Source organism: Sus scrofa, unplaced genomic scaffold (genome assembly GCF_000003025.6).
Source record: "Sus scrofa isolate TJ Tabasco breed Duroc unplaced genomic scaffold, Sscrofa11.1 Contig863, whole genome shotgun sequence".
NCBI lineage: Eukaryota > Metazoa > Chordata > Mammalia > Artiodactyla > Suidae > Sus > Sus scrofa.
Genome location: NW_018085333.1, coordinates 131,802 through 151,582, shown reverse-complemented (window position 1 = coordinate 151,582; position 19,781 = coordinate 131,802). Strand labels below are relative to the sequence as shown.

General features: G+C 40.6%; 1 non-coding gene across 1 annotated transcript; it reads left to right on the top strand.

Moving 5' to 3' along the window:
* The first annotated feature begins 3,268 nt into the window (after positions 1-3,268).
* LOC100511819 lies at positions 3,269-15,296 on the top strand. Its single transcript, XR_002341323.1, has 6 exons — positions 3,269-3,291; positions 12,981-13,001; positions 13,870-13,896; positions 14,424-14,450; positions 15,022-15,048; positions 15,222-15,296. It is a non-coding gene; the product is annotated as an uncharacterized LOC100511819 (transcript).
* Positions 15,297-19,781: the final 4,485 nt, after the last annotated feature.

Sequence of the window (19,781 nt, the reverse complement as noted above, 5' to 3'; positions counted from 1 at the left end):
TGGATCACACATGCTGTGCTGTGGTGTAGGCCAGTAGCTGCATCTCTGATTTGACCTCTACCCTAGGAACTTCGATGTGCAGTGGGTACAGACCTAAAAAGTAAATATAAAAAATAAATAATAAATAAGGGGAGAAAAATATGTACTAAACACACCAAAATTTTAGGAGAGTTGTAACTGGGAGAAGGAGATAAGCATTAATAGATGCTTTAGCATGGAGAATATAGGGAGAAAGGGAAGAAAGACGACAGAGTAGACATAAAACTGGCAGAGAGGTTTCATCCAAGATGTTGTACACAGGGAAAATTATGCAGAGTACATAAAAGCATTAATATCACAAAACAAAAAAAGGATGCCCAAGAACTTAACAAAAAAAAGTCACTCTATGATGAGCTAAATCCTTAAATTTGAAAAAAAAGTCTATTAGGACATCAAGAAAGCCTTTTTTATATTCCCTTTTTATTTTTTTTTTCATTTTTTGGTTTTACAGCCAAATCAATGGAATAGAGATGTTCTCAGGCTAGGTTCGAATCGGAGCTGTAGCCACCTGAAAACAAACAGAGCAGCCAAGGCCAGGTACCAGCCACATTCTGCGAACCACACCACAGTTTCATGGCCACGCCAGACCCTTAAACCCCTGAGCGAGGCCGAGGGCCGGATGGAACCTGCGTCCTCCTGGATACTAGTCAGATTCACTTCCACTGAGCCATGACGGGAACTCCCAAGAAAGCATCGCAGTCACATAAAAGAAAAGAGATAAAACAAGAGCATGGCTTTCTGGCACTTTGCTCATTCAATCGTGCCATTCGTTTCCCTCCACCAACGCATTTTTGAAAATTGTATTTTCCCTGAAATGCACAAGTCAGTCTCAACATCGATTTTGATTCCATTTCTTTGCGCTTGGAGTATTAAAAAAGAATCTGTCGCTGGAGAACGTCCTTACGACCATGTCAGTTGACAAGAATGGAAAGCATAGGATTAGAGCCTTGTTGCTCAGGTCTTTGCCTTTCTGCAGGAGAGTGACACCTTCAGAGGTAATTTTGAAAGCCCTCTTGACAACTACATTAAGTTTAGCATCGTTTTTTGTTACATGCAAAGCATTAGACACCATCACACTTGCAAAAAGCCCAGTACCCCCAGACATCGTCATCCACTTGCTCAGGACTGTGTGGGCATCTTTCTAAAAATGAGGTTTTCGGGAAGTGGACATGTGTGTTTCACACGAAACTTACAAAAGTAATGCTTTCACTGGAAGACAGCTTGTTTTAACCTGGCATCGTCAGAAGCATTTGGCCAAACTGAGAGATTTAACTTTGATCCATGACCAAGATAGCAATTGTTGTCATTTTTTTTTTCTTTATGGTGGCACCCCACGGCATGTGGAAGTTCCAGGTCCAGTGACTGAAATCTGATCCACAGCTGCAACCGATGCTACTGCTGGGGCAACGCCACATCCTTTAACTCACTGTGTCCAGCCAGAGCTCGAACCCACACCTCCACTGCAACACGAGCCACTGAGGTGAGGTTCCTAACCCACCGTACCACAGTGGGAACTCCAGATATAACATGACTTCATTTTATTAGATATGTCTTTTGAGTCCAGAAATTCCAAGGCTGCAATTGTCCTCTTCTTTTTACTTCTGTCGTGGTTTCCTTAACATTTACATGACTATTTGTAAATTTACTTTTCAGGAGACTTCGGGATGAAAACGGTAACTTATTTCTGACGTTCTCTTTTCTTTTTTTCTCTGTTTTGGAGGGGTGGATGTATTTCTTAGAAATGGTTTTTCTTTCTTTCCTTTCCTTCCTTTGATATTGCTTTAAGTCACCGTCTTCCAGGCACTTACCACCCTCTCATGATGAGGTTTGTTACATTGAAGAGAATCAGGCTGAGAAGAATGCTCTTTCCTCCATTCCACAGAAAGCTTCCTTTTACCTGGGTCCTCCACCACGACATCTAGATGCAGTGCCCACTGTGTCGTATTTGACATTGTCCCAGTTTTTAATGGAATGGTTCCGCTTTCCAACCCTGGTTGCAGAGATGAGTTTTTTCCTTTGATTGCTCACACTCTGTCGACTGCCGATGCCCTGCACAAGTTATCTTAAGACAGGCCAGTTCACGTCTGCCGATCACACTCTCAAGGGACCCAGTGTATATCATATTGTTTCCTGACTTGTCCTGGTTATTTTCAATTTACAACCACAGTTTTTACTCTTCTTTCGTTTTTATTTTACCTGTTTGTTTATTACCTCACCAAATTGACCGCCCTTTGGCATCTTTTTGTGCACTTTTTCCCCCTCAAGAAATCACGCTGGTAAACATAACTAAAGTCTAAAGTTGTGTTCTGAGATGATTCCACACCTCTCTTTAATAGCCTAACTCAAGAATTATTTTCAATCTTCATAAGCCTGTATGTGACAAAGTATTCTGGAAGGGTGGTGGTGCTCTCAATGGAACAGAGTTTAGGGATCTGCCTCTTTAACTCAGGAGTGGACGTGACTTGAAAATGCTCCAGAAGCACTCATTCGGAGATGTAGCGCTCTGGTCACGCCTTCTTCATAAAGTTCGGAAAACCTGTCTCATACATGCGCGTTCAGATATTTTCTCTCAGATGGGAGGATGCACAGTAAGCATGGGGTGAGAAACAGCCTCTCTCAGGGAAACTTTCTCTCTCCTGGATTCAGCACCATGTGATTTGGTTCAGAAAAGCTGCACTTATGCATGAGGTAAAACACACACTCAAATACAGTAAGGTCGCCATTTAATCAGTAGCAGTCTCGTTGTGAAAAGAGGCACCCGGAAACCTGACCGTGGATCACCTACACAACAGGGTCTCAGCATAGCCTCGCACAGGGTTTGTGGCAGCTTCACACAAGGTAGCGCCCCCGACCACCAGCATGAGAACTGACTTCCACATGCACAGCCAGCCCGTGGCCATGCTAAGCGCACAAAGCAGAACAACAGGACCCTAAATATGGTCAAAGGGATCAAGACTGCTTTTGCTAACTAAACCCCAGAATGAATCATTCTCGTTTTCTTCAGCTCATCGAAATTAAGTCCATTTCCCCTCTATTCATTTACTGCAGACGATCTCTGAGTCGATGTGTGTGCGGGTGGCTGTGTGGGTGGCTGTGGTTGTCACTTGAAACTGCAGAGGGTTAACTTTAAAATATGAAATTTTCAACAAATCTGAATTCTCCCTCTAGTTCTTCCCCATGATATTTGCATTTTACCTTTTTCTTTTTCTTTCTTTTTTTGTTTTTTGCAGGACAATCTTCGGAAAATAAATGGTAACATTTCTGATATTCCCATTATCCCATTGCTCTTGACCCCCCTTTAAAGCGACTGGTTCAGCCTTTCATCTTGTCTGCCGTTTCATCTATTGTAGCTTGTGTCAGCATGCCTTTCTCCTGCGTGTCATGTTCTACAGGCTCAAACCTCAATGTTTGCGTTGGACTTGTCCCACATTACTTCTGTCCCATTTCTGTTTGCCTACCTCCTCTGCTGTGCCATTCCTTCTCTTTGCATGCATACCATGCCCTCTCGATAAGGACTGGCTTCTTGGGTCTTTCAGGCACTTGCCACAGTTTCATGAAGAAGAAGTTGGTGAGATGCAAACAAAGCATTACGCTGCTATGGAGATGGTTTCTCTTCCACATGTATTTCTAGAAAACATCCAAACACAGTGGGCTCTGTCAGGAATTCCAAGTCAGAGGGGCCATTCCTACACAAGTGATAGCTCTTCAGAGACTTAAGGGATAGGCGATGGCCCCAAAGGGCTCCGATAACACCCTCTGCTCCTTGCCCTTTCAAAGCCTAAGTAGTATATTGGTCAAGAGTGTACCAGGGCAGCCCTCTTCCACGGTCCTTACCCATGTGAACCAAGTATCCCCAGGGTATAAAATGTTACTTAGGTTTGCCTGTTGTTCTAAACAAAACCAAGCCTTCTGCTTGTGTCATTTTGTGTATTTTAAAGTTCTGTCCAACATAGTCAGTTCTCTCCAATGCAGGCTTTTTAATATTTAGAGCAATCTTCACTTCCAAACAATACATCTTTTCTTTTTTTTTTTTTTTTTTTTTTTTTATTTTTATTTTTTTATTTTTTTATTTTTTTATTTTTTTTTTTTTTTTTATTTATTTTTTTTTTTTTAATTTTATTTTCCCACTGTACAGCAAGGGGGTCAGGTTATCCTTACATGTATACATTACAATTACAGTTTTTTCCCCCACCATTTCTTCTGTTGCAACATGAGTATCTAGACATAGTTCTCAATGCTATTCAGCGGGATCTCCTTGTAAATCTATTCTAAGTTGTGTCTGATAAGCCTAAGCTCCCGATCCCTCCCAGTCCCTCCCCCTCCCATCAGGCAACCACAAGTCTCTTCTCCAAGTCCATGATTGATTTTCTTTTCTGAGGAGATGTTCATTTGTGCTGGATATTAGATTCCAGTTATAAGTGATGTCATATGGTATTTGTCTTTGTCTTTCTGGCTCATTTCACTCAGTATGAGATTCTCTAGTTCCATCCATGTTGCTGCAAATGGCATGATGTCATCCTTTTTTATGGCTGAGTAGTATTCCATCGTGTATATATACCACATCTTCCGAATCCAATCCTCTGTCGATGGACATTTGGATTGTTTCCATGTCCTGGCTATTGTGAATAGTGCTGCAATGAACATGCGGGTGCATGTGTCTCTTTTAAGTAGAGCTTTGTCCGGATAGATGCCCAAGAGTGGGATTGCAGGGTCATATGGAAGTTCTATGTATAGATTTCTAAGGTATCTCCAAACTGTTCTCCATAGTGGCTGTACCAGTTTACATTCCCACCAGCAGTGCAGGAGGGTTCCCTTTTCTCCACAGCCCCTCCAGCACTTGTTATTTGTGGATTTATTAATGATGGCCATTCTGACTGGTGTGAGGTGGTATCTCATGGTAGTTTTGATTTGCATTTCTCTTATAATCAGCGATGTTGAGCATTTTTTCATGTGTTTGCTGGCCATCTGTATATCTTCCTTGGAGAAATGTCTATTCAGGTCTTTTGCCCATTTTTCCATTGATTGATTGGTTTTTTTGCTGTTGAGTTGTATAAGTTGCTTGTATATTCTAGAGATTAAGCCCTTGTCAGTTGCATCATTTGAAACTATTTTCTCCCATTCTGTAAGTTGTCTTTTTGTTTTCTTTTGGGTTTCCTTTGCTGTGCAAAAGCTTTTCAGTTTGATGAGGTCCCATGGGTTTATTTTTGCTCTAATTTCTATTGCTTTGGGAGACTGACCTGAGAAAATATTCATGATGTTGATGTCAGAGAGTGTTTTGCCTATGTTTTCTTCTAGGAGTTTGATGGTGTCCTGTCGTATATTTAAGTCTTTCAGCCATTTGGAGTTTATTTTTGTGCATGGTGTGAGGGTGTGTTCTAGTTTCATTGCTTTGCATGCAGCTGTCCAGGTTTCCCAGCAATGCTTGCTGAATAGACTTTCCTTTTCCCATTTGATGTTCTTGCCTCCCTTGTCAAAGATTAATTGACCATAGGTGTCAGGGTTAATTTCCAGATTCTCTATTCTGTTCCATTGGTCTGTCTGTCTGTTTTGATACCAGTACCACACTGTTTTGATGACTGTGGCTTTGTAGTATTTCTTGAAGTCTGGGAGAGTGATGCCTCCTGCTTGGTTTTTGTTTCTCAGGATTGCTTTGGCGATTCTGGGTCTTTTGTTGTTCCATATAAATGTTTGGATTGTTTGTTCTAGTTCTGTGAACAATGTCATGGGTAATTTGATAGGGATTGCATTGAATCTGTAGATTGCTTTGGGTAGGATGGCCATTTTCACAATATTGATTTTTCCAATCCAGGAACATGGAATATCTTTCCATTTTTTTACATCTTCTTTGATTTCTTTGATTAAGGTTTTATAGTTCTCGGCATATAGGTCCTTTACCTCTTTGGTTAGGTGTATTCCGAGGTATTTGATTTTGTGAGGTACAATTTTAAAAGGTATCGTATTTTTGTATTCCTTTCTAATGCTTCATTGCTGGTATACAGAAATGCAACTGACTTCTGAATGTTAATCTTATATCCTGCCACTTTGCTGAATTTATTAATCAGTTCAAGGAGTTTTGGGGTTGAGTCCTTAGGGTTTTCTAGGTATAGAATCATGTCATCTGCATACAGTGACAGTTTGATCTCTTCTCTTCCTATATGGATGCCTTTGATTTCTTTTGTTTGTCTAATTGCTGTGGCTAAGACTTCCAAAACGATGTTGAAGAGCAGTGGTGAGAGTGGGCATCCCTGTCTTGTTCCAGATTTGAGTGAGAAGGCTTTCAGTTTTTCCCCATTGAGGATTATATTTGCTGTGGGTTTATCATAAATGGCTTTGATTATATTCAGGAATGTTCCCTCTATACCACCTTTGGCGAGGGTCTTGATCATGAATGGATGTTGAACTTTGTCAAATGCTTTTTCTGCATCTATTGAGATGATCATATGATTTTTGACTTTTTTTTTGTTAATGTGGTGTATGATGTTGATTGATTTGCGTATGTTGAACCATCCTTGTGAACCTGGGATGAACCCAACCTGGTCATGGTGTATAATTTTTTTGATATGTTGTTGGATTCGGTTGGCTAAGATTTTGTTGAGAATTTTTGCATCTATATTCATCAATGATATTGGGCGATAGTTTTCTTTTTTGGTGGTATCTCTGCCTGGTTTTGGAATGAGGGTGATGGTGGCCTCATAGAATGTCTTTGGGAGTATTCCTTCTTCTTCAACCTTTTGAAAGAGTTTAAGGAGGATGGGCACCAATTCCTCTTTATATGTTTGATAGAATTCACCTGTGAAGCCATCTGGTCCTGGGCTTTTATTTGTAGGGAGTGATTTTATGACCTCTTCAATTTCATTTCTGGTGATTGGTCTGTTCAGTTGGTCTGTTTCTGCTTGATTCAGTTTTGGCAGGCTGTAAGATTCTAGAAAATTGTCCATTTCTTCCAGATTGTCAAACTTATTGCCATATAGTTGTTCATAGTATTCTCTTATGGTTTTTTGTATTTCTGCTGTATCCGTTGTGATTTCTCCTTTTTCATTTATAATTTTGGTGATTTGGGTTCTTTCTCTCCTCTTTTTAGTGAGTCTGGCCAGGGGTTTATCAATTTTGTTCACCTTTTCAAAGAACCAGCTCTTGGTTTTATTAATTTTCTCTATTGTTTTTTGAGTCTCTATTTTATTGATTTCTTCTTTGATCTTTACAATTTCCTTCCTTCTGCTGACTTTAGGACTTCTTTGTTCTTCTTTTTCTAATTCATTTAGGTGGAGGGTTAAGTTGTCAATTTGGGATCTTTCTTCTTTTTTGAGAAAGGCCTGTATTGCTATAAATTTCCCTCTGAGCACTGCTTTCGCAGCATCCCATAGATTTTGAGAGGTTGTGTCTTCATTATCATTTGTTTCAAGATAGTTTTTAATTTCCTTCTTGATTTCCTCATTGACCCATTGGTTTTTTAGTAGCATGTTGTTTAGTCTCCATGGAGTAGGTTTTTTCTCTTTCCTTTTCCCATGGTTGATTTCTAATTTCATGGCATTGTGGTCAGAGAAGATACTTGAGATAATTTCTATGCTCCTAAATTTATTGAGATTCGCTTTATGTCCCAATATGTGGTCGATTCTTGAGAATGTTCCATGAGCATTTGAGAAGAATGTGTATTCTGATTTTTTTGGATGTAGTGTCCTGAAGATATCAATTAAGTCTAACTTTTCTATTGTTTCCTTTAGGATCTCTGTTGCTTTATTGGTTTTCTGTCTAGAGGATCTGTCCATTGATGTGAGGGGGGTATTTAGGTCTCCTACTATGATTGTATTCTCATCAATATCTCCCTTTATGTCTGTTAATATTTGTTGTATGTATCTGGGTGCTCCTATGTTTGGGGCATATATGTTGATGATAGTAACATCCTCTCCTTGGATGGATCCCTTAATCATTAAATAGTGTCCTTCTTTGTCTTTCTTTATGTCTTTTGTTTTAAAGTCTATTTTGTCTGATATGAGCGTTGCAACTCCTGCTTTTCTGTCATGTCTATTGGCATGAAATACTTTTCCCCAGCCTTTCACTTTCAATCTATATGTATCTTTTGTCCTAAGGTGAGTTTCTTGTAGGCAGCATATTGAAGGTTTTTGCCGTTTTATCCACTCAGCCATTCTGTGTCTTTTGATTGGGGCATTCAGTCCATTGACATTTAAGGTGATAATTGATAGATGATTATTTATTGCCATTTGATCCTCATGTTCCAGTTGATTCTATGGTTCTCCATTCTTCCTTTCTTTTTTTTTTTTTTTTTTTTTTTTTGGTTGGATGGTCTCCTGTTATTATCTGCTTGAGTGTATTTTTTTTTTCATTTTTTGCAAATGCAATATTTGGTTTTGGCTTGTGGTTGCCCTGTTTTTTAAGTATGCTAACCCCTTCCCATAATTGTGTGTTTTAGCCTGATGGTCCTGTAAGTTCAAACACTTCATTATTATATTAAAATTAAGAAGAGAGACATACATACCAACAAAAAGGATTATTTACCTCCTAACATCCCTTGCCCACATTTTATGGTTTTGATGACTCTTTTATTTTTTTCTTTTTAATTTTATTTTGTTTGAAGCATGTTCATGATTAAATCTGTATGCTGGCTTATTTGAGTGACTGCTCTCTGATTGTATCTTCCTCAGTCCTAGTTCTTCCTCTTCTTCTTCTTCTTTTTTTTTCTTTTCTTTTTTCTTCCCTTTCCTTCCTTTCTTTTTGGTTTAGAGAAGCCCTTTCAATATTTCCTTTAACCTGGGTTTTGTGTTGCTGTATTCTTTAAGTTTTTGTTTGTTGGGAAAAATTTTTATTTCCCCTTCTATTTTAAATGATATTCTTGCTGGATAAAGTATTCTAGGTTGCATATTTTTTCCTTTGAGCACTTTAAATATCTCTTGCCATTCCCTCCTGGCCTGTAGTGTTTCTGTAGAGAAATCAGCTGATATTCTTATGGGGGTTCCCTTGTAGGTAACATTCTGTTTTTCTCTTGCTGCCTTTAGGATCCTCTCTTTATCACTAACTTTTGCCATTTTTATTATGATGTGTCTTGGTGTGGGTCTGTTTGGGTTCAGTTTGTTTGGGGCCCTCTGTGCTTCTTGTATCTTGAATCCAGTATCCTTTAGATTTGGGAAGTTTCCAGCGATAATTTCTTCAAATATATTTTCCATTCCCTTATCTTTTTCTACTCCTTCTGGAATTCCTATTATGCGTAGATTGGCCCGTTTTATATTATCCCATAGGTCTCTTATATTGCTTTCCAGTTTTTTGATTCGGTTTTCTGTCTGTTGACCAGATTGAGTGATTTCCATTATTCTATCTTCCATATCACTGATTCGTTCTTCTGCATTATTCATTCTGGTTTTTACTGCCCCTAGTTCAGTTTGCATCTCTGCAAATGAATGTTCTAGTTTTTCTTGGCTCCTCCTTATATTTTCTAGCTCCTTTCTGAGGGTATCTGCATTGCTGTTCATATCTTCTCTTAATTCCTTCAGTATTTTCACTATTTCTCTTTTGAACTCCAGGTCTGTCAGACTGCAGAGATCAGTTTCATTGTTGACTGTTTTAGGTGAGTTCTCCTGTTGGTTTGACTGGGGGTGGTTTCTCAGCTTCTTCATCTTGCTTGTTATCTTCTTTCTCCTGAGGGAGTTGTACTCTCCGTTATCGGGTAGTGTTTGCCTTGTCACTGCCCTGGAATATTTCCTGAGGGCTGTCGTTGTTGGTCAATCTTTTTTTGAGGCAGTGTGGCTTTTCTGGAGTGTTGATGGGACTAACAGTGTTTCTTTGAAGCAAAGGAGGACTTCCTGAGGGCAGACAGGACTGGGAGGTCCACCCCACGATGGTAGAAGATTTCACTTGGTTCTCAGCACCCCCTGGGGTCTTGGGCGGGTAGCAGGGCCCTTGGAGACTCAAGAGGTTCCTCCCCAGGGCAGCCCGACTCAGAAAGACCGTCTGAGATCTTTTCCCGATTCCGCCAGGCTTGTTGCAGCTTTTCTGGGCTGCAGGGGGTCCTGCCTGGAGCTGGCAGTCCTATGCAGCTGGTCCACTAGGTCTCAGCACCCCCTGGGGTCTTGGGCGTGTAGCAGGGCCCTTGGAGACTCAAGAGGCTCCTCCCCAGGACAGCCCGACTCAGAAAGACCGTCTGAGATCTTTTCCCAATTCGGCCAGGCTTGTTGCAGCTTTTCTGGGCTGCAGGGGGTCCTGCCTGGAGCTGGCAGTCCTATGCAGCTGGTCCACTAGGTCTTAGCACCCCCTGGGGTCTTGGGCGTGTAGCAAGGCCCTTGGAGACTCATGAGGCTCCTCCCCGGGGGAGCCCGTCTCAGAAAAACCGTCGGAGAATTAGGTCGATCTATTCACGGCCTGGCTAGGCTTGTTCTAGCTTTTCTGGGCTGCAGGCCTTTTCTAGGGGGCTGGTGGTGTTTGGTGCTGCTCTGTGGAAGTGTAGCCCCTCCAAAGGGCAAGCAGGCCAGTGCAGGGAGAGCCCCTGCGGTGGTAGGCTTCAGGCAATTGTTGAGGCCAGCCCTCCTGGATGGCAGGCAGCCCCAGGTTCGGCGAGAGCGTAGGGGTGGCGGGGGTGGGGGAGGGAATGCACTGGGAAGCACAGCTTTCTGCTAGCTAGCGGGCCTGTAAGCTTGCTGTGGCGTGGGGGGTATTCTATGGGGACCCACCCCTTCTTCTCTCCCCTCCCCAGCACAGGCGCAGACCAGGCTCTTCTCCCAGGTTCCCTCTGAGGCAGCTTTCCACTTCCCCGCCCCTAGAGTATTGCTCCCTTCCTCTGCGACAGCTTTGTTTTCTAGTCTCCCAGGCAGTCTCTGCCCCGTCAAATGGTTTAGAGACCTCCCAAGCAGTTTCCGCTCTTCCCCGCCCCCTAGCCCGGGGACTAATCTCTGGAGCCGAGGTCTCGGTGCCCAGCCCCACCCAGGCAGCGCCCCCCGGCCCTTTCTTGGGGACTAACCTTCGGAGGCGAGGTCTCGGTGCCCAGCCCCAACCCAGGCGTCCCCCGACCCCCTCTCGGGGACCAACCTTCAGAGCTGAGGTCTCGGTGCCCAGCCCCCACCCAGGCGTCCCCCGGCCCTTTCCCGGGGACTAACCTCTGGAGCCGAGGATTCGGTGCCCAGCCCCCACCCAGGCGTCTCAATTTTTGGTGACTGTGCCCGTAGTTCAGATGGTCCGTTGGGTTCTTGATCGTTTTTCCGTACTCCGACTTACTGCTACACTCTTCTCTGCATCTGGAGATTCCTCCGGTTCGTTTGATCTTTCCCCGGTAGGAGACTTTCCAGGGTGCGGGATCCCTTTCTCCTCCGCAGTTCCCTTTCGGGAGCGCCCGTCCCGCTCGGATTCACCTTCTCTCACTCTCCTCTTTTCTCCCGTTCTGCCCAATAATGTCACGAACTTCTTGCCGTTATTTGAGTTTAGGTTCCTCTGCCAGCGATTGGTTGTTGTTCTGTGCGAGTCATTTCTTCTGTAGATGTGCTTTTTTTGTTGTGTTTGTGGGAGAGGGCGAGCGTGTCCCCCTACTCCTCCGCCATCTTGTCCTCTACAATACATCTTTTCTATTCCTTTTGTGTTATTCAATTTTAGAATGATTAATTCCCCCCCCCAAGTTGTTCAAGCTTACATTATTATCCTTTCTGTTTGTTTTTTAGGGTGGCGCCCAGGCATATGTATGTTCCCAGGCTGGGTGTCAAATTGGAGCTGTAGCTGCCAGCCTACCCCAGAGGCACAGCAAGGCCAGGTCTCAGCCGTGTCTGCGACCTACACCACAGTCACGGCAACGCCGGACCCTTAACCCACTGAGCGAGGTCAGTGATGGAACCTGAGTCCTCACAGATACTGGTCAGATTTGTATCACTGAGCCATGATAGGAACTCCTGCCTTTCTTTTTTAGAGTGAGCAAGTATTACTAAAAGCATCTATATTTAGGAAAGTTATAACTTGGAAGACAGAGATCAGCATTAATAGATGCTTTAGTCTAGCGAACACAGCAGAAATGGAAAAAAGTCCACAAAATTGCTATAACACTGCCAGAGAGGTTTCCTCCAGCAGTGCTGTAGGACAAGGAAGAGTGTATATAGTTCCTAAAATCTGGAATCCTTAAATCATAAGGACTCCTAAATACTGTGTTTTAATAAAATGTCAGTTCTATAGAGGAGATACTCTCTTGAAAGTTGAACAAAGCTTCTATAAAGGACATCAATAAAGCCTTGACTCCTATTATAGAAAAGACACAAAACGAGTGCACAGTTTTCTAACATTTAGCTTTTATATGTGTACCATTTATTTTCCTTCACTAACTCATTTTTGAAAATTATAGTTGCCCCCAATACATAAGTCATTCTCAACACAAATTTTATTCCATTTCTTTACTCTTGGATTATGAAAGATTTGCTTGCTGAGAAATTCTTCACTCCCAATATAAGTGAACAGGAATGGAAAGAATGTGGTTAGAACCATGCTCTTTATTTAGTTCTTTGACTTTCTTCATTAGAGGATAAAATCAGAGGTAATTTTGAAAGCACTATTGAAAACTAAATTAATTTTTCTCACAGTTTAGTTAGATGAAGAGGATTAGAAACCATCAGACTTGCAAAAGCCATTATCCAGACATCAGTCATCCACGTTCTCAGTTGCTGCAGCATGTTCTAAAAAGACCTTTTCAGGACCGATACATACGTTTCACACTAATTATGAAAATAGTACTTTCACCGAAAGGCATCTTGTTCAATCTGGCATAGTCAGAAATATTTGCAAAACTAAAAATCAACTTCGGTCCACTCTGCCAAAATAACATTTGTTATAAAATTATTTTTTAAATATGCATTTTGTTGTCAATTTTGAATTATTAATTCCACACCTCGAAATTTTCTTCTTCTTTCCCTTTTCTTTGATGATATCCTTACATTTACTTGAGTCTTTTTAAATTTATCTTTCAGGAGCACTTCAGGATGAGATTGGTAACTATTTCTGACCTTTTTTTGGTGGGGGAGTTATATTTCCTAGAAATACTTTTTTCATCATTTCCTTGCCTTCCTCTGCTATTACCTTAAGTTACTCTCCTCCAGATGATTACCATAATTTCATTGTAAGGTTTGTTAACTGAAGGGAGTTGGGCAAGAAGAATGATGTTTTCTCTATGAGGTAGAAAACTTTCAACTGGGTTCTCCAACATGTCCTCTAAGACAGAGTGCCCACAGTTTTATAAAAAGTTCAGACTCCAAACTTGGTTAAAGAGATAAGTTTTTCCTTTTGATTTACACACTTTTTCTATTATGAGTTTCTCCTCTTGTCGACCTTTTATATATTTGTCCATTATCGATGCCACATGTAAGTCTGAGACTGACCAGTACACTTTCCTGGAACATACCCTCAAGTGAGCAACTGCCTATAAATGTGTTTTCCTGATTTTGCCTGCTTAGTTTCTCGTCCCAAATTTAGTTATTTTTCTTCTCTTATTGTTATTTTAATCCATTCAAACATGTATTCAACAAATTTCTCTTCCTTCATGATATTTTTATATTGATTTTTCTATCCCACTTCTTTGGTAATGTAACTGTATAGTTTAAGGCTATCTTATGAAGAATTCTTAAAATAATTTTTAGTACTCTATACAAATATTTTATATTCTCATGACCCTACGTATCATATAGTACTCTTCAAATTGAAGTGAACTTTTTATTTAGAAATTTCTCATTATTTTAAAAATATGCATTACTTGAGCAATATGCAGATATAACTGTTAGCAGATGTATGGCTTTAATTGCATCTTCCTCATGAAGTCAAGAAATCCTCTCATATCTATGGGTGTTTTGTGTTTTCTCTCAGCTAGGAGGAAGGCTCAATTCAAGAAAGGTAAGTAAATGGTTGTCTCTCAGAAAGCTTCCTTCTTCCATCTCTCTTGGGTCCTGTCCCTATAGCAGTATGAGAGAATGCAGGCATAAAAATTAAAATGTCTATATTGGGCAAAGAAGCCTTTGCTTTTCTTTCTCTAAATTTCTGTAATGAATTCTCTCTGAAGTGTAAATGAGGAGTGATTCAGCATGTTCTGCCCCCCACCCCGTCCTCTTTCCTTTCTTCTTGTCTTTATCTTATGCTCCCTGCTTTGTGTTCCACCTCTGTCCCTCCCACATTTTGTTGCTTCTGTATTTCTACCTATGTCTTAAACCTGACCATTTTAACTTATTATCTGTATCTTAAACCTGACCGTTTTTATTTATCATGTTTCTTAAAATGCAATACGGAGGTAATACAGGATAGAAAGAGGAAGTATGAGGGATTCAAGAGAGGAAAAGGGATAATGACAGGGAGCAATGGAAAAGATAACAGGAGTAAATGGAGAAGGAAAAAAGCTAAAGGGTTTCCTACGTTTTCTTTTGCAGCCTGGAGGGATGCTCCATTATATCCTGGTGAGTAACATGGACTCTGATGAAGACAATCCTACTCTCTAGGATATTTGCAATGAACACCTACCACGTGCAAAATAATATACTGAAGATCAAAGAAAATCCAAAGCATACATAACAGGAACCACATAGGTTACTCAATATTTTAACAGATAATGCTGTATTTAAAACATTACATTGTAGCAAGTTTTTCATTTTTCAACTGCACCTTACATTGTGTTTTGAGCATATGTAGAGTGATTTTCATTGGCGAAAATCTGAGGACACTAACATGAAATATATTTTATTAGGTCAGATACACCATGTTCCCTATTTTCTTGGAAACATCCTCAATAGATGATAGATACTTATCCTTCAGGAACGTTGACTTAGAAGACACAGAAGATGGGTCAGGTCTCAAGTCAGACATAATTTAATAGATTGTAAAAAGAAGTTCAAGTTATGAAAGGGTATATTCCTTGGTTGCTCTTATTCTTGACATAATCCTAGGGAATTTATACGCATGGTCTTCTGGACAGACAGGAGCTTTATTTATTCAGATGGTGGGGTCTCATGTTTATTTTTTTCCTTATAGATTGGAGGAAAGAAGAATTCAAAGCTGGTGAGTCTATCAAGATCCAGCAGGGAACTTGCATTTTGTGGGGTGGCTGGAGGATTCCTGGGTAAAAGTGAGCTGGATCTACCCAGGGCCAGAGGAGTCCTGACAGAACGGGAGCCCTCTGGCCCATGCCTATGACCATTGCCAGAAGCATGACAGTCCACTTGTCTTTGCAGCAAATGTGACCCTGGATGAAGCCACTGCCCATCCTGCCCTCCTCGTGTCTGAAAGAGGGAGGCGGGTTACCTGGCAAGAAACTTGTCAAGATCTTCCCAGATCCACACAGAGATTCAACTCCATTCCCTGTGTGCTGGGTCAGCTGCGCATCAACTCAGGGAGGGCCTGCTGGGAGGTGGAGGTTGGGGACATGCAATCTTGGGACTTGGGAATTTGTAGAGATAATGTGACCAGGGAGGGGGTATTCACTATGTCCCCACAGAATGGTTTCTGGGCCATTAGGCTCTATGACGGGGACTACTGGGCCCTCACCTCCCCGGAAACTTCTCTTCCTCTAAGAGAAAGACCCCTTAAGGTAGGAATATTCCTGGATTATGAGGCTGGAGATGTATCTTTCTACAACATGACGGATGGATCCCACATTTTCACCTTTCCCCAGAGCACATTCTATGGTGTCCTAAGACCACTTTTCAGACTTTGGTCCTCTGACTCAGGCTCCCTAACCATCTGTTCAGCTGAAGGAGAATGTACTGATGTTGTAATTCATATGCCTACCCTCCAGGTGAAATGATCACTTTGCCCCATAGAAGATGGCATTTCTCCCCAGCAAGATATATAAATAGATTTTTTCCTAGTCCCTACTGGTTCATTGTCAATATGAAGCCCTGTGACACAGACTTGATGATTGTCCCTCTTATCAGTTCTTCCTCTTTTTGTCATATATTCCTTCTCATTATTACCTTTTCCTATGACAACCTCCTGTAAGTATTAGATTTCCTAGACCCCCTGGTGCATGTGACCAAAGGATGGTGTTGTATTAAAAGGTGAATTACAAGGATGTGTCCTTAAAGGAAAATTGTGTCTTTCTTTTCTTCTTTACTTTTCTTCTGGCTATAAAGTGTCATGATTAATGGAACTCAAAAAACATAGATGACCATGTAATATGACGCAGATGGTAGAGAAATTGAAATGAACTTGGGAGTCTGACAACTCCATGGAGCCCCTCTATTGCCCAATTCTAGGATTCTTTTCTGTGAAACATAAACATGTATGTCTTTAATCAATTTATGTGTTGGATATTTGTCCCTTGTGATTGATTCTCACCCTTACCAGTGCCCTCTCCCTTTAAGTTGGGCAGCAGATGACATCCACATTGAATATGCAAGTGAAACTGGAGGTATAAGTCCTGTACTTGGTTACATAGCTACTCCTACTCCTGCACTGTGTCAGTCTCATCAGGCCCCTTTATGTCTCCTAATTCATTCGTCACTCCTGACTTCACTCCCTACCCTTTTCCCTACTTGGTGTCATGGCTAATAATTTCAAGTATTCTCTTCCTAAGAAATGGACATCTTGGTGTCATTGTTTTTCTGCCACAATAACTTGGCAAAATACAAATACAAATTAATCTAATTATCTTTTTTTTTTTCTTTTTGATGGCCACACCCTTGGCATATGGAAATTCCCAGGCCAGTGACTGAATCCAAGCTGCAGCTGAAACCTGTGCCACAACTAGGGCAATGCCAGATCCTTTAATTCACTGAACTGGACTGGAGATGGAACCTGCAATTCTACAGTGGCCTGAGCCTCTGCAATCAGATTCCTAACCCTCTGCATCACAGTGGGAACTCCTCTACTTAGGATACTGGCAGTTTGACATGCTATAAAAATTCATACAAATGAGTAGATTTTTTTTCTTTATACACGTGTAGTCACTTACCAATTTGTGGACACTAGTACTATCTGATAATCACCCTATGCATCTCTAGCCATTTGCATTCCATTATTTTGCAGTTATTTTTATTAAAAATTCCACTTTCTCTAAACTTCCAACACTACCACCCTCCTTATTCTCGGTTTCTAACGGTATTTCCTCTTTGAATAATAAGAAGAAGAGGAAGGAAGAGGAGGAGAGGAGAAAGATAAGAACTCATCAGAAGAATACTATATGAACTTTGTAATAATAAAATAACAAACCTGTTTAATTCTATACCTCTCCATTAATCCCCCCTTCTCTGTTACATTAAAGGAATGATTCATCTTCCTTTACAGGAAACACCCAATCCTTCTCTCTATCCATCCTGTACCGCCCTCTCTGGTACTGGGATCCATCAGTTATTCCTCTCAGCTTTTGTACTAGCTTTTCCCCACAAACCTTAAGATTTTCAAAATGTTTCCCTTGTGAACATCAAAACAATGCAATTTTCCATCAACGCTGTGTCTTATATACTCTCTTTTCATAATCAAACTTCTCAGAATAGTTACTTATACAGTATATTCATATTTCCCTGTTTCTCACTGCCTCCTCAGTATAGTCTATATTATGGATTGAATTGTGGTTCCCTCACCCCAACCCCTCAAAATTCGTTTGTTGAAGTTATAACTGCCAGTATTCAAAATGTGAACTTATTTTTAATTAGTGTCATTCCAGATGTAATTTTGGAAGTTTGTATTTTCCTTTTGAATTAATGAACTAAAAGTGAGGGAAGGAGAGTCTGAATTAGCACATGGAAATAAGAAACCATAATGCTGTTAAACTTAAAGTTTACATCATTTCTTCCCTCTTCTATATGGACAACAAAAAAAAAGTGTATTCTCAAATACCTAAATTAAGGCATACCTCTTGAATTATTGTTGCTTCTATATTTATGCCATTTCATTACTCATGCATTCTCTGAGGGAAGCCAACACCCCCTTATGCCTAGCAGAGTCCCCTGTGCAGAATAGATATTCAACAAGGGTATAAAAGGATTCTCTTTCTCTTTGGGGGATTTTTTCCCCTTCAATCAGCATCTCTAAGCATCAAGCATAGTGAGCAAAGAGAGAGAGAAAAGAAATGTTTCATCTAGCAATATAGCAGGAATAATATCTCTGGTTATTGAATGGATAACCGTTTCAAATTTTCTCTTCCTTCTGAATTCCCAAAGAACTCTGTGACATTACAAGTTCTCTACAAGGAGGAGCATAAGGATGAGAAAGGACATGAAATCCTCTAGGGCATCCTTCAATCTCCCAGGCAAGTGCTGGTAGGTGATAGAACCACACTCAGTACCTACCTCATCTTAGACATGATACTGCTAGCTACCACTCCTTCTCCTGTGGTTCCTGTTTCCCTTCACAGTTTTTCTCATGGACAAGCAATTAAAAGAAAGCAATGAAAATGGTAAAGTCCAAGTTCTAGAAGAAACTTCCCTCTTCTCTGAAAGTTGTCATTGGTGCTCTGATGAGTGTCATTGGACTGATTTGACTGCTCAATACAGAAAAATATAGTAGTCTCATTCTAGTAGTCACTGCTTACATCAGGACCTACCATGTTCTTAGAGGCATAGTTTGATAAGAAATTAACAAATTTGATCATGAAAAGAATATGACAACTCTAACTGAGAATAATTTGGACACCCCCCCAAATAAAAATAAATGGTTAAAATGATTGAAGATGTTGAGCCTATGGAGTGGGTTGAATGGTGGCTTCCCGAAAGATAGATCCATGTCTTAATCCCCAGAACCTGTGAACTCAACCTTATCTGGAAAAAGAGCAATTGTAAATGTAATTAAATTAAGGATATTGAGAGAAAACCTTCCTCAATGTTCCAAGTAGGCTCTAAATTCAAAAATAAATGTCCTTATAAGAGACACACGCAAAGAAGAAGGCCTGTGGAAAATGGAAGCACAGATAGAAATTATATAACCACAAGCCAAGGAATGTCTATGTCATGACCAGAAGCTGGAAGAAACAGAAAGTACTTTCACCTAGAGGTTTCAGAGAGGGTGCAGAGCTACTAAAACCTTGATTTCAGACCTCTGGCTTTCGGAACTGAGAGAGAATAAATTTCTGATCTTTTAAACCACCAAGTTTTTGGTAATTTGTTAGAGTAGCCTTAAGAAAATAATACAATCTGAAAAGGAAAAACCTTTGGGAAATTAAGGTAATAATTTTCAAACATCTAAAGGACTAAGCATTTGGAACAGTGGTCATCCTGAGAAGTCATCAAGCAGGATTAGGACTATTTTGTGGAGATTTCTTAAAGTCAAATTTGCAACCTGTATAAGAGAGAAATGATAACAGCTGCTGAAGATAAAAATGTCACCTGCTTCAGAGAGGTAATCCATCAAGAGCAAACGGTCACACAATGGAGATTGTTATGGGATCACAATAGCATTGGAGATGGTATTGAGGAGATTCTGGCACTCTGAGAGGTATAAATAAGCTCCTCTTTAAGGGTTCATGATTTGCTAAGAATCGGTATCCCTCCCCTCAGATTTGAACTACTTGTCACCAAAATCCCAGCCATAGGATTAGTTATTTATCTCAGTGAACTCTTTCTGGAGGTAGAGGGATTTCCTGATTTACAAGTAGATCCACAGATGATATTAACAGAAGATTCGTGCTAAATTTTCCAAATTTACTAGAATGTGCACTTAGGAAAGGTCAGTAGCAACAACAGGAAACAACCTTGATCCAGAACCAAAAGTAAAGACAGGATCACCTCAAAAGAAGACAAATCTTTAAAGTCTACCCTATCTCCTTTGTTTGATCAATGAAAGTAAGGAAAGAAAAA